Genomic DNA, 11319 nt, shown 5'->3' with positions numbered 1-11319 from the left:
TGGGCTAGGCTTCCATCCCTGCTGCTGGTACTTTTGGGTGATTGTCATTGCCTGAAGTTTAGTTTCATTCAGTTGAATCTCATTATGTAGCTTAAGCTATGTTTTTAAGAGGCAAAGACGACATCAGATAGCCTTTTTTTTATACTAGATTCTAATCTTATGGGGGACCAGTCATTTTCTTTCTAACTTCCCAAGTATTATGATACTAAAAGTAGCGAATAGTGATGATAGTTGGCTAAATAAGTGACTTACTGTTGGGCTGAATTGTCCACTTTGGTTTCCTTGAGATAAGAGAGGTTTTGCTTCTTCTATAGCAGGAGGACTCCTTTGGAGACATTTACTGCAGAGCTTTAGACTTGTTTGGGATTCTCTGCTTTGGGCTCTACCGCCTGGTGGAAGAGCCAAATCCGTACAAGAATAGGCAAGTATACTTTATCTCAAATTGTACTGTAAGTCAAAAGATAGTAGTCATGACTTTGAAGTTAGGCATCTGTTATAGGCAACCTGAATTACTTATTTTTGTCTTGGATTTAGACATTCCTGTAGGTAGCTAAGGCCATTTGAGGCAAACTGGTGTGTGGTCTGAACATGGTGCTCTACTGGCGCTTGTATGAGATTCCCTTATGTTCACTTAAGATGTGATTCATCTTTACAAGTAAGCCTTCTGCATTAGAGAGCTGCTGGAGCATGAAGTTAGTAATGCTGCTGAGGGCAGGGATTTCAGAGAGTTTGCAGGCAGAGAGAACCTTCTCATCTAACCTGTTCTACTCACCGATTCTTTCAGTTTCAAGATCTCAGTGATTGCTTGAGCTTCAGATCTCCTAGAGAGACATTTAGTCTTGATTTAAAGATTTTGAGCAATTAGAAAATTTATCACATCTTCCAGCAGCTGTTCCAGAGACTAATTAGCTTAATTTAAAATATATCTATCCCATTCCTAGGTAAAATTAAACCCTCTGTATATTGTCTCATCATTCCAAAGAATTCTGCACATGCAATCAGTCACTGCAAAAAACCCCTACAGCTCTCTTGCTGTCCCAGACGCTTGTTTCAAAGGCCTCACAAAGCAGCCGGAATCTCATGTGCTCCTGCTTTTTCAGGTTTGTGATTGCTCGGCCTGCCAGTGACTTGAAGATGCTGTCTACGGATCTGCTGTTCTGTGTTGTTCCATTCAACATTGCAACAACTGTTGACCTGTGATGTGGAAGTCAGTTACCAAGCAAGAAAACAGGTAGAACAGACACCTTCATGTCAGAGCTATGAGAGATTGTGATTGCAAATAAAAAATTGTACAAGTTATTAAGACTCCCACAATAAATTGCCCGTGCTCTGATTTCTTAGGGGTGGCAGTTTGAATTTGGCTAAACATGAACATGAGGTTATTGCTGAAAACAGTATTGTTAAGCTTTAACAACAGACATATCAGAGTAAAATGCTCTCTCTGTGAGGAAAGGGGCAAAAAGTTGAGTTTCTGCTGAACATTGCACAGAACAGACTCAACTGCATACAAACACAATGGCTCTGTTGAGTTTAGAGATTCTCTGCTGAACTTCTCAAATTTCAAAGATTCCAGCACACTAAAATTCAGTTTTCTTGCAGCCAGAACTGAAGATGCTGGATTGATACGCATGAAAAACAAAACAAAAAAACAAGCAGAAAATCCCCATGAACTTGTAACATAAATCAGGCCCTGCCTGTATATTACAAAGTCGGTTGAGGGAAGGAGGAGAGTGGTGGTGGTTGGGGTTTTTTTTTTCCTCTCTCTCTTTCCCCTAACACTAATTAGGTTTGAAAGACTGCAGCTTGAGTCCAGATACCACATGCCGAGAAGAAAGGAACCCAAACAGCTGACGCAGAGTTCAGACTAAACTAACTGCAGGCTCCCCAGGGACATCACAAGGTAAACCTGATAGTCTCTGTCATTTACAATCATTATCAGGCAGCTGAGTCTCTGTAATTTTACTAGGGAGCCAATTAACAGATCCCTGAAGCTCAAGAATAAGGTCTTGGTCCTTTTTCTATTTTAGACAGGGAAAAGGAGGAAAGTAAGTCTTTGTTTCAAATAGGTGCTCCAGAAGCTTTCCTACCTAAGGGAATGGTCAGGTCTGGGCTTGCACTTTTCCTCTTGAGGAGCAGGACGAAGCACTGAGCTTAAGAGTCAAGGAACTGGTTTAGTACCCAGCTCTGGAAGAAGCTGGCTGTGTAACCTTGAGTGAATGATTTAACTGTATCCTAATGCTTGCTGTGCGCAGGGAATATAATAACATACTTGTTAATTTAGATAATGAGAGCTTTAGGGAAGGGACTGTCTCTTGTGATTTGTTTGAACCTCACATAAATAGGTACTGATTTAGGATGGGACGTTTAGGAACTCCACTCAAATAACGTGACTAAGAAGCAACAGAAAAGTTTGGACGAGAGCTCCAGATGGAAAAATATCTGCGCTTAGGGAGTTTTGGAGTTTGCGTTCGGGTCTGAGCCTTAATGTGTTGGACTTATCTTTCCTGGAACAAACTAATCATACATTTTCAATTTGGAACAGATTGCAAGTAGGAATCGGCAAACCATGCTTAGAGCAAACAAAATATATAGGAAGCATGCTTTCTCTTTGCCAGCCCTTTGCAGACCTGAACTTGAGCCAAGACAGTCAGCTGATCTCTTAGTAGGAGTGATTCTGGCCTAAAATCACCCACTGTATATACAAAATTAGATAAGAATTTGTGCACTGGATTCTGTTTACCCTCTGGCAGAACAAGGCTTTGATAATAGTGTCTCAGTCCATTCCCTAGCATGCATTATTTTACAGAGACAAGACATTTAAAAGGTGGAAGGAAGAGCCTGGGTAGGCTTGACAGTCCTCTGACTGCAAAGGGTACCCCATACTAAGCTTCTGCAAGCTTTCTGTATTACCGTCTGAACCTTCCTTTCTTCTCAGCTGTGACTCTGTCTAAGCACAGAGCACAGAGGAGGTAGCATCCCTTTTTCTTCCTTATTGTTCTGTTGCTTTTAAATAACTACACGTGGCTGGACCTCGGTGTTCTGATATTAAGCAGGTCTTGTGCAATGTTAAGGCATTTTTTTATTAAAAACCACCAAAACCTGTTTACTTGTGACTTCCCTGAGTGGGTGAGAAACTCGGACTATCTTGCCAGCGAGCTCTTCTATCTGAAATCACTTGCTTTTCCTAGAAAATGGAGGCAAATGTTGAAAGCATTCCTTCATGACTGAGATCCAGAATGTATTAGTTCTGGCTTTAAGGCACCAAACATTGGATATACTATTGTGTTAGTACAGAGCTATGCTACTTGGTGTAAAAGTGTTGCGACCGCTGGTGTGAGTATTTTTCTTCTTTCCATTAGAAAGAGAGGTTTGCAGCAAGCACATTTTTTTAAAGTGTTCCTTCTCTCCAAGGTGTCTTAGGTGCAGAACTGCCAGTGATGACACACGCCCTGCTTTCCCAACTTGCATTCACACTCTCACCGTGATGGGGGAATATGCCCATCTCCAGTCATACAGCTTTTCCAGTACAGCCTATTTCCAGTTGCTTAAGCTGCAACTCCTGGAGCATGTAATTTACTGTGTGAGGTGGAGTGGGGAGAGATGACAAGGTGGAGAAGGGACCTCTTTCACTTTGCTTATTCCACTTTTTGTTCAGTTGCTATATCTGAGCAAGCAGTTCTGCTACTCATGAAAGAAGGAAGAGGGAGAGAAATCCTAAGAAAGGTAAAAGCATTAATGGGTCAAGGCCTCCTTTGCATAATTCTATTATCACCAGGAAGATTCTGCAATAATCATGTTAGGCATGTGCTCTGGAGCATCAAAGTGACTTGTCTTACCTTACTTTTTGATGTTAGACAGGTTTAAATGCTTTGTACAGATGAGGCACCTCAGACAGCTGATCAAGAAAGCCTGTGCTGTTCAAGCAAAGCAAAGGCCTGTTTTGCACTTTTTTTTTTTTTTTAGTGTCAACAATGCCACATTCTTCCAGCAAGGAATTATCTCTGTTGTCACAAACTGTGAAAAGCAAAGGTATAGGAGAGAATCTGTGTGTGAGTGCATGCAAACCTGCTTTCTGAAGCTAGCATCTTTGAATCTTCAGCAACAGTATTTTCTTGTGTATTGTTTGGGTCATGTGTTTATGTAAATTCAGCTCCCACAGTGAAAACCACACTGTGGTACACAAAGCTGTTACAGGATCTCAGCACTGTAGTTTGCTAATCTGCACCCGTTCTAACCTGTAAAGGTCACTTGAGTGTGTGGGTGGTGATTCATATTAGTAGGTTTTACTTTTTAGCAGTGTTTCCGGAGTCTCCGATTGAGTTCTGAAATTTTTGTGTCAGATCCAATCAGAATTAGTTCCTGAGCCTAGTGAACTTAGGTGGTATATACAAAAAAGAGTTATAAGGGAAGCAGTGAAGTTGTAGCTTGTTCAAAAGCACATATCAGATTGGTGGAAAAAATAAACCCAGAAACTAGATCTCCTGATTTCTAGGCTAGCAGCTTTCCCACTAGGCTGTTTTGCATTTCTGCTCTCGGATCTGAGCTCCTGCTAACATAATCATTCCCTTGCCAGACTGTCTAGAGATGTAACAGTCTCTTCCAGTGGTGGCTCAAATAGTCTTCATGGAGCACTACCTGACGCATTATTTTTCCATTTATTATAAGATGGTCAGCCTCTTTACAAGAGCAGACAAGTATGATCATGTTGTCAAACAGGAGAGTAAGTTAGTTGAGGTTACCCAGTAGGTGAGCAGTCTTGCAGTTCTGTGTCTTGTCTGTCTTGTCAGCTGGGTCACACTGCTGTTCCAGGCTGGCACACGACGAACGGAGCCAGAAACCTCTCCAAAGATGCACGCAGGGATGTGTAGACTCTGCAGAGGCTCAGACATGCTAGAGCACTTACCCGAACACATGTATCCACCTTAATCTGGGCCCTGATAAGGGCATGCACACAAACACAAGCCTCTAAAAAAAAAAAAAAAAGGTGCACTTGCCTCTAAGGAGATGAATGTGTACATCCAGGCCAGGGCTGTTTTCTCCCTCCTCCTCCTTCCTGTAGACAGACGCAATCCAGCAGAATGAGTAGTGAAGGGTGTCACTGCTGCGAGCTGGGCTGGGTTTTGCAGTACGGTGTGCCGCAGGTGGTGACTGACACATCGTCAATGAGATCTGAGGAGAATCCAGACTCTATAAATGCTAGATGAGGCAGGCTGGGTATTGACAAAAACAAGAGGTGGCTTCAAACACCAAGTGTCATTATTCTCTGAGAAGGGATGGTGAGAGGCCTAGGAACTTCCCATGGAGATTAAGTACTTCACAGCAGGATGAGGAGCTGTCTCCTGAAGTGAAGGGACATCCTGTTGTCCTGAGAACGCTTGGGAGGAAGGATGCATGACAGCAGGAGTAGGTTTTGAGAGTGCACACGCAGTTTCCTGCAAAGCGCGTACCTTGTCTGAAAGATGATTTTGCGCTGCTGAGATAAACTCCAAACACCTAGTGGTTTAAATTAATGCCAGGACAGAAGGAGGTCTCTCTTACTTATTAATTGGCAGTGGGTTCTCTAGCCTCTTCCTGCTGAAGGAAGGGCTCTTTGCTGCTTTCCCGTCCATCTACTTCAGCTTACTCTCTCGACCTGCCCCCAATGTACCATAAAGCCATAGTCTTGTTCTCCACTGTCTCTCTAGTGGCCAGTTATAAAGGGACTAGAGCTGTTTAACTGCTGATTGCTTCTCTGCTTGCAGCAGGAGGCCATGCAGAGTGAATTAGGTGAGCTAACTGTATTAAGCAATCTGGAAGTGCATCATTAATGCTTCTGACACTTTTTCTGTAGTACACATGTGCCAGCTAATAAGCATTAGTGACTGAAGTTTCTCCATTTCCCAGAAAACAGGTGCAGCTGGAGCAGTGAAGGTGTAGGCACAGCTCACTGGGCTCCATCTCTCCCCAAGCTGACTTGGTTTTCCAGACTTCTCTATCCTGCCTGTGGGTGGGAGTGGCATGGGGATAACGACTGGAGTAGGCTGTTGTTTCCAATTTCTGCTAAAGCTTTAATGGAGAACTCGGGTTTTTTGGGGGTTGCCTATTTTATTATTTTTTTTTGGTGACACAACACAACAGGATTTTTGTTTCCAGCCAGAAGGAGGAGCCAGATCAGTCACTGTGACTTGGGATTTGTCTTGTAAGGTTTTCTGCTTTAAAAAATAAATAAAAATTTTAAAAAAAGCAACCCCACTGAGATTCATTCTTTCCCCTTTGAGGCAAGGGGAAAAGAATATTAGGGTTTTTTTTTAAAGAAAAGCATTTTTTAAGACTGTCTTTTTTTTACAGAAAGTTTCCAGGGTTGACATTAAAGGTTTAGTCCTGTTTTCCTCTCAATTTCATTCTTGAATAAGGCCACACCTTAAAGCTTCAAGGAAAAGAAGTACTGCTATGACTTGATATTGTGACTCTGTAAAATACTGAGTAGTAGGCGGTTCTTTCTCCCTTTCTCTCATCTTAGTCCTGTTGAATACTCTGCCAGCAGTGGGGAACCAAATGTTCCCAGTTCCTTCACTCTTCTGTGAGAGCAAGGTCTGGTGCTTGCCAGGAATGAGCCTTTTGTTTCCACCACTGTGGCTGGTCTTATGTACTTGCTTATCCAAGCAACTACCAAAAAGAAGCCGAAGTCCTAAATGCCAGACTAATGCATCAATCATAATTCCTGAGCTGCCAGCAGTCATGTAACTGCTTAAAGACCTCAATAGCCTTCTGGCACTTAAAGAAAAAAATCATCTAATTAATCACAGGTGAAACAGCTTGGACCTGCTCCAAAAACCCCTGAATTTACTGCCAAGCTTTGATGCTAATTTTCCTTCTAAGTAACCCCCTAAAGAAATTTACGATTAGGTAATTAAAGTGATGAATAAAGAGATACTTAGAAGAGGGAGGGAGAAGAAAAAGAGGGGAAAAAAATCAACCTTGAGTCAAAAGCCGTAAATCTCCTCCCCTCCTCAAAGAGAAATGTTAGTCATTTTTGCACATGCATTGTCTCTGAAATTGGGTTGGATTCCCACAGGAGGCTTGAGAAATATTCCTTAAATTAATGTTTGCGTAACCAAATAAAACAGAAAAGAAGGAACTCCTAAACAGATCGTAATGTTAAGATGGTTGAGGGGAAAAAAGGGTTTGTGGCTTCTCTCAGAGAATCACATACTATACAACTTTTGTCAGAAACTGCCTCATGTTTTTCCCCCTAGGTACCTGAGGTCCATTTTTTACCAAGTAATTAGATACCTAGGAATGCCATATAATTAAAAAATGTAGTAATATCTAATTAAGAACTTCAGAGCATCTGAACAACTTTTAAAAGTCTGACCATAAGTTCTTAGTAGGTCACAAGTCCTGTGTAATGCTTTTTCAACGTCCTCTCACATTCTTTCTCTCATTTTTTTAGAGAGGGATCTAAAGAGCCTTTGATTTGCATTTTTTCTTCAGGCAAATGTACCACACCAAACAGTGTAAGGAGCATGAATTTAAACATAGGGACACATGCTGCAAAAGCTTGATGGTGCCCAGATCATTTCATCAGAAGATGCAGATGTGGCCCCAAAATAGAGAAAAAATCAGCATCTAGTTTCAGTTCTAAGCTGCTTTTTTTAATTACTTTTTAAATTAAAGGAAAGAAACGGTCTGCAAAACAAACTTGTCACTATTCAGGAGTTTGCTACTGGCTTTTTGGCACAGTCCTGGCTAATTCTTTCCTTGTGGATAAAAGCAAGTCTTAGAATCCAGGAAAATTCCTTACTGGCCCATAAAATGGGGGGTGAGGGGGTGGGGCGTGTGTGTAAGGTTTGTTTCTGGTGGTGGGAATATCTTCCCTCCAGGACCACATCTCACTTTGCTTTCTACATTTTGATCCCAGGCCTGGAAATGGCAGGTGGCTGCCACACACTCACCTTCGCTCTGTTCTGGGAGTGTGCCCGAGTCTCTGTTTCGCACTACATGATACACCTGACCTTTCTCTGTTAATAAATGCTGGTGACCCCATGGCATGGCCCCCTTCTGCTCTGCCTGGCACTGAGGGAAGAGCTGCTGAATGATTTTTGAGGGGACCAGAGAGGATAAAAAATGAGAAAATGGCAGATTAGATCTGAGGTGACAGAGATGAGAAATAAAAGCCATTAGAGCCCATTTGCAATGTGCCCTCATTGAGTCAAGTTTCAAGGTGTTTTTTCAGATTATTAATAGCCTGACAGCAGTTTTTGTACAGGAATCAGATACAGGAAATAACACTCATGTATACACACTGCAGTGTGGAGGCGAAAGTAGAGTCCTCTCATTTATTTACTTGAAGAGATTTGAAATACAGCAGACCAGCCAGCTGGGTTACAGACAAAATAAACATTCTCCATTATAATCGTGGCATCTTCAGACACACATCTCTATAATAATGCAGTGGTATGAAAGGAGCTCTCATAAACCTCTGCAGCCAGCCTTTGCTGTCTGTACAGTCTGGGCTGCATGCAGAGTGGCGCTGCTGAAGCCATAGCGATCTCTGGTGTGGAGTGCACTGCTTGAAGTCATTTTAGTCCTTGGGTAACATCTCTGAACCTGGGTCCTGCGGGCCATTTTGGACACTTAACATCTCTCAGGGATCTAATTTATTTGATGTGGCAGGCTTCTTTTAAAACTCGGTCAGGCACCAGTCATCCTCCTCTTACCTGAATTATCTTGGTCTTCTCAGTGTGGTACCCAGTGAAATGAAAGCTAGAAAGAGACGAAGGGAAGAACAAGAATGCTTGGGCGTGTGGGAAGGAAAGGTTAAAAAATTCCCAAAGTTACACTTTGTAGTTGCATGCTTGTAAAAAAGAAATACCAGGTGGGTAGTGCTTTGAACTTCACAAGGCTTTGTGGGACTGACTTGTCAAATATGAGTAATTGTAGCTTTCTTCATAAACAAAGGGTGGCACAGAAATTTGACTGATACAGTTCATGATGCCTACAGGCCAAACAGACATTCGGCCAAAGGAGAAAAGTTCTTCAAACATCATTAGATGGTGATGTCTGCTTGTCTGTGTCTGTTGCTTTTTATTAAACTTTAGGTTTTACTTCCTCATCTGTTGTCGCAACCTAACTCTGCTCGTGATTATTACTGGGCAGAAATAATCAAGTCTTGATCTATATTGTATAACACCTTGCAGAGGTAGCCAAGCTAATTACCGGTGAAGCTGGACAATGAACAGTAAAGACCAATTTTACCCACTTTTTTCTGCTCCTTTCTGAACAGCTGCTAGCATGCCGCATTGTCTGGGAGGATGTGCTGCCATGCAAACAGGCAGCAGTCCCTACAGATCAAGAATTTTCTAGTGGTGCTTGCATAGCCTTAACCAAAAAAAAAGGGAGCCAGCCCCTTGCCTTATTTCCACAGTCTCACAATTTATAATTTCATTGTAATTGTAGTTCGCAGGCTGGCAGTCTTAGTTCTGGGTGCGCTTACAAGCCTCTGCCTAGCAGAAGACAGAAATGAACTTAAAACACTCAGTTGCTTTCTAATGAAGCAATATTCCTGCCAGGAGGTCTTTTCCAGGAGATAGATGAGACAGCCTGAAAATCCCCTTCTGCATTAAGGTCAATTACCTCTCAGTGAATCCACATCACCTAAGATGCAATTGAGTATATGCAATTCCTGCTTAATTTGGTAAACCTTGCGGATGCACAAGAATTTCCAAATGATATTTTGTTGTGGAGAAAAGCAATGCCTTGCCTTGACAAAGAGCTGAGGCTGAGGACAAGTCTCCCACTAGCTCTTGCTTTCACAGCCTTGCAAGTGCTGTGTAGCTTGTAGGAAGTGTTGAGAAGCATTTGTAATTCCTTGCTCTGCACTTCTTGACTCCTTGGACTTGACACGTACGCTGCGAGTTGCTTTGGGAGCCAGCATGTTCTATAGTATCTTACCTTCCTGATGCAAATACTGCTGTGAAGTAATTCATGTTCCCTACAATTACACTTTCAGTTTCCAGTAGCACTAAGTCAGCACTTTATGTTTTCCAGTGAGGTGTTAGGGATCAAGCATGTTGCTCTGTAGGTTTCCATTTGAATAAGCCATTAAGACCTGGGATTTTGTCTCTGCAGAGAATTGACTCCACGTTGAATCAGCATGAGGAGTTTTCTGTTAGGGGCTTAACCAGTATTCTCCTTGTCTTTGCATTTTGTGCAGCATCTTCTGCCGTTGGCCTCTCCCTTTTTATCCTTGATGCCGCTGCTTATAAATTCAACTTATCTGAGTTCTCACAGGACACCCAGTGTTACTGCATCAGACCAGCTCGTACTACTGACCATAAATTACTACCTACAATGTAAAGAATTTCTGTTTCTCATGATTTAGTTAAAAGATGCCCATCATCTTTTGCTATAATTAGTTGCTGTTATTTTCAAATGAAAATACAATTTTCTCTCGAGGAAAAAATGCTTTCCTTCTAAAAGTACATGAAAAGCAACTTTTTCAAATGTTAATTTTTCATGCAGTTTTTCAGTGATGTTTTTCATTGACACCGTTCTCCAAACTGTAACTTCTTAATCAGCTTAAGACTGAAATGGTAAATGATATTTCAGCCCTGCAAGACAAAACATAATACCAACTGCAGTGTTGAGATCTCCAGCTTGTAAACTCCTTCAGGATGAAAGGTGCCTGTATAACAATAAGGCATTATTACACTTCCTTTATTACTTTGTACATGCATAATTTACTGACTGCTAAAAAACCCCTGGTGGAATGCCTGTTTGATGTCATCTGTCTTCCCTAAGTAGTGGTTGCTGCTTGCTTCTTTCCTACCCAACTAGTTGCGATGCTGCCTATGGCGATTTCAGTGGCTGAATTCCTTCCTCCAGTAAAATCTTAACTAGTTGAACTGAATCTTCAAACAGATCCACGTCTCCCTCAATAAATATCAAAAGGGAAGTCCAGCTTAATATAAACAGAGAATAGCAAAATGGTGCTATTTATATGGTTCAATTTCCCTTCAGTTAAACCACTAATGGCACAGCGAACTCTCATAATTAAAAACCACATCTGATAGAACAAAGTCATCCATGGAAGCAGAGAGAGGGGAAGATGAAAGCACCACCAATACAAAACAGCAGTCCAGCTATAGGTCTGTACATGTCTCTTCTCCCTGTTCTGAGAATCAGCCAGAGCCTGAAACCTCTTTTGACAAGTAGCTCCTCTGATGACAGATGCTCCCTGCAGCCTCCACAGGCTGCAAACAGATGCATTGTTCTTGCTGTCAACTCCCCATTGAAAGGTGATTCCAGTAAGCAGCAACTGTCCTGATTTGTTAGCAT

The 11319-nt window shown here is 41.9% G+C and overlaps 1 long non-coding RNA gene across 1 annotated transcript in view; it reads left to right on the top strand.

Moving 5' to 3' along the window:
- Positions 1 to 1466: 1466 nt before the first annotated feature.
- LOC129734168 (uncharacterized) overlaps positions 1467 to 11319 on the top strand; it is a 142433-nt gene continuing 132580 nt past the window's right edge. The window contains exon 1 of the long non-coding RNA XR_008729812.1: positions 1467 to 1900. This is a non-coding gene — a long non-coding RNA (uncharacterized LOC129734168). The remainder of the gene's footprint in view (positions 1901 to 11319) is intronic.

The sequence above is a fragment of the Falco cherrug genome, chromosome 18 (genome assembly GCF_023634085.1).
Source record: "Falco cherrug isolate bFalChe1 chromosome 18, bFalChe1.pri, whole genome shotgun sequence".
NCBI classification, from domain to species: domain Eukaryota; kingdom Metazoa; phylum Chordata; class Aves; order Falconiformes; family Falconidae; genus Falco; species Falco cherrug.
This window is presented reverse-complemented; position numbering and strand designations above follow the sequence as displayed.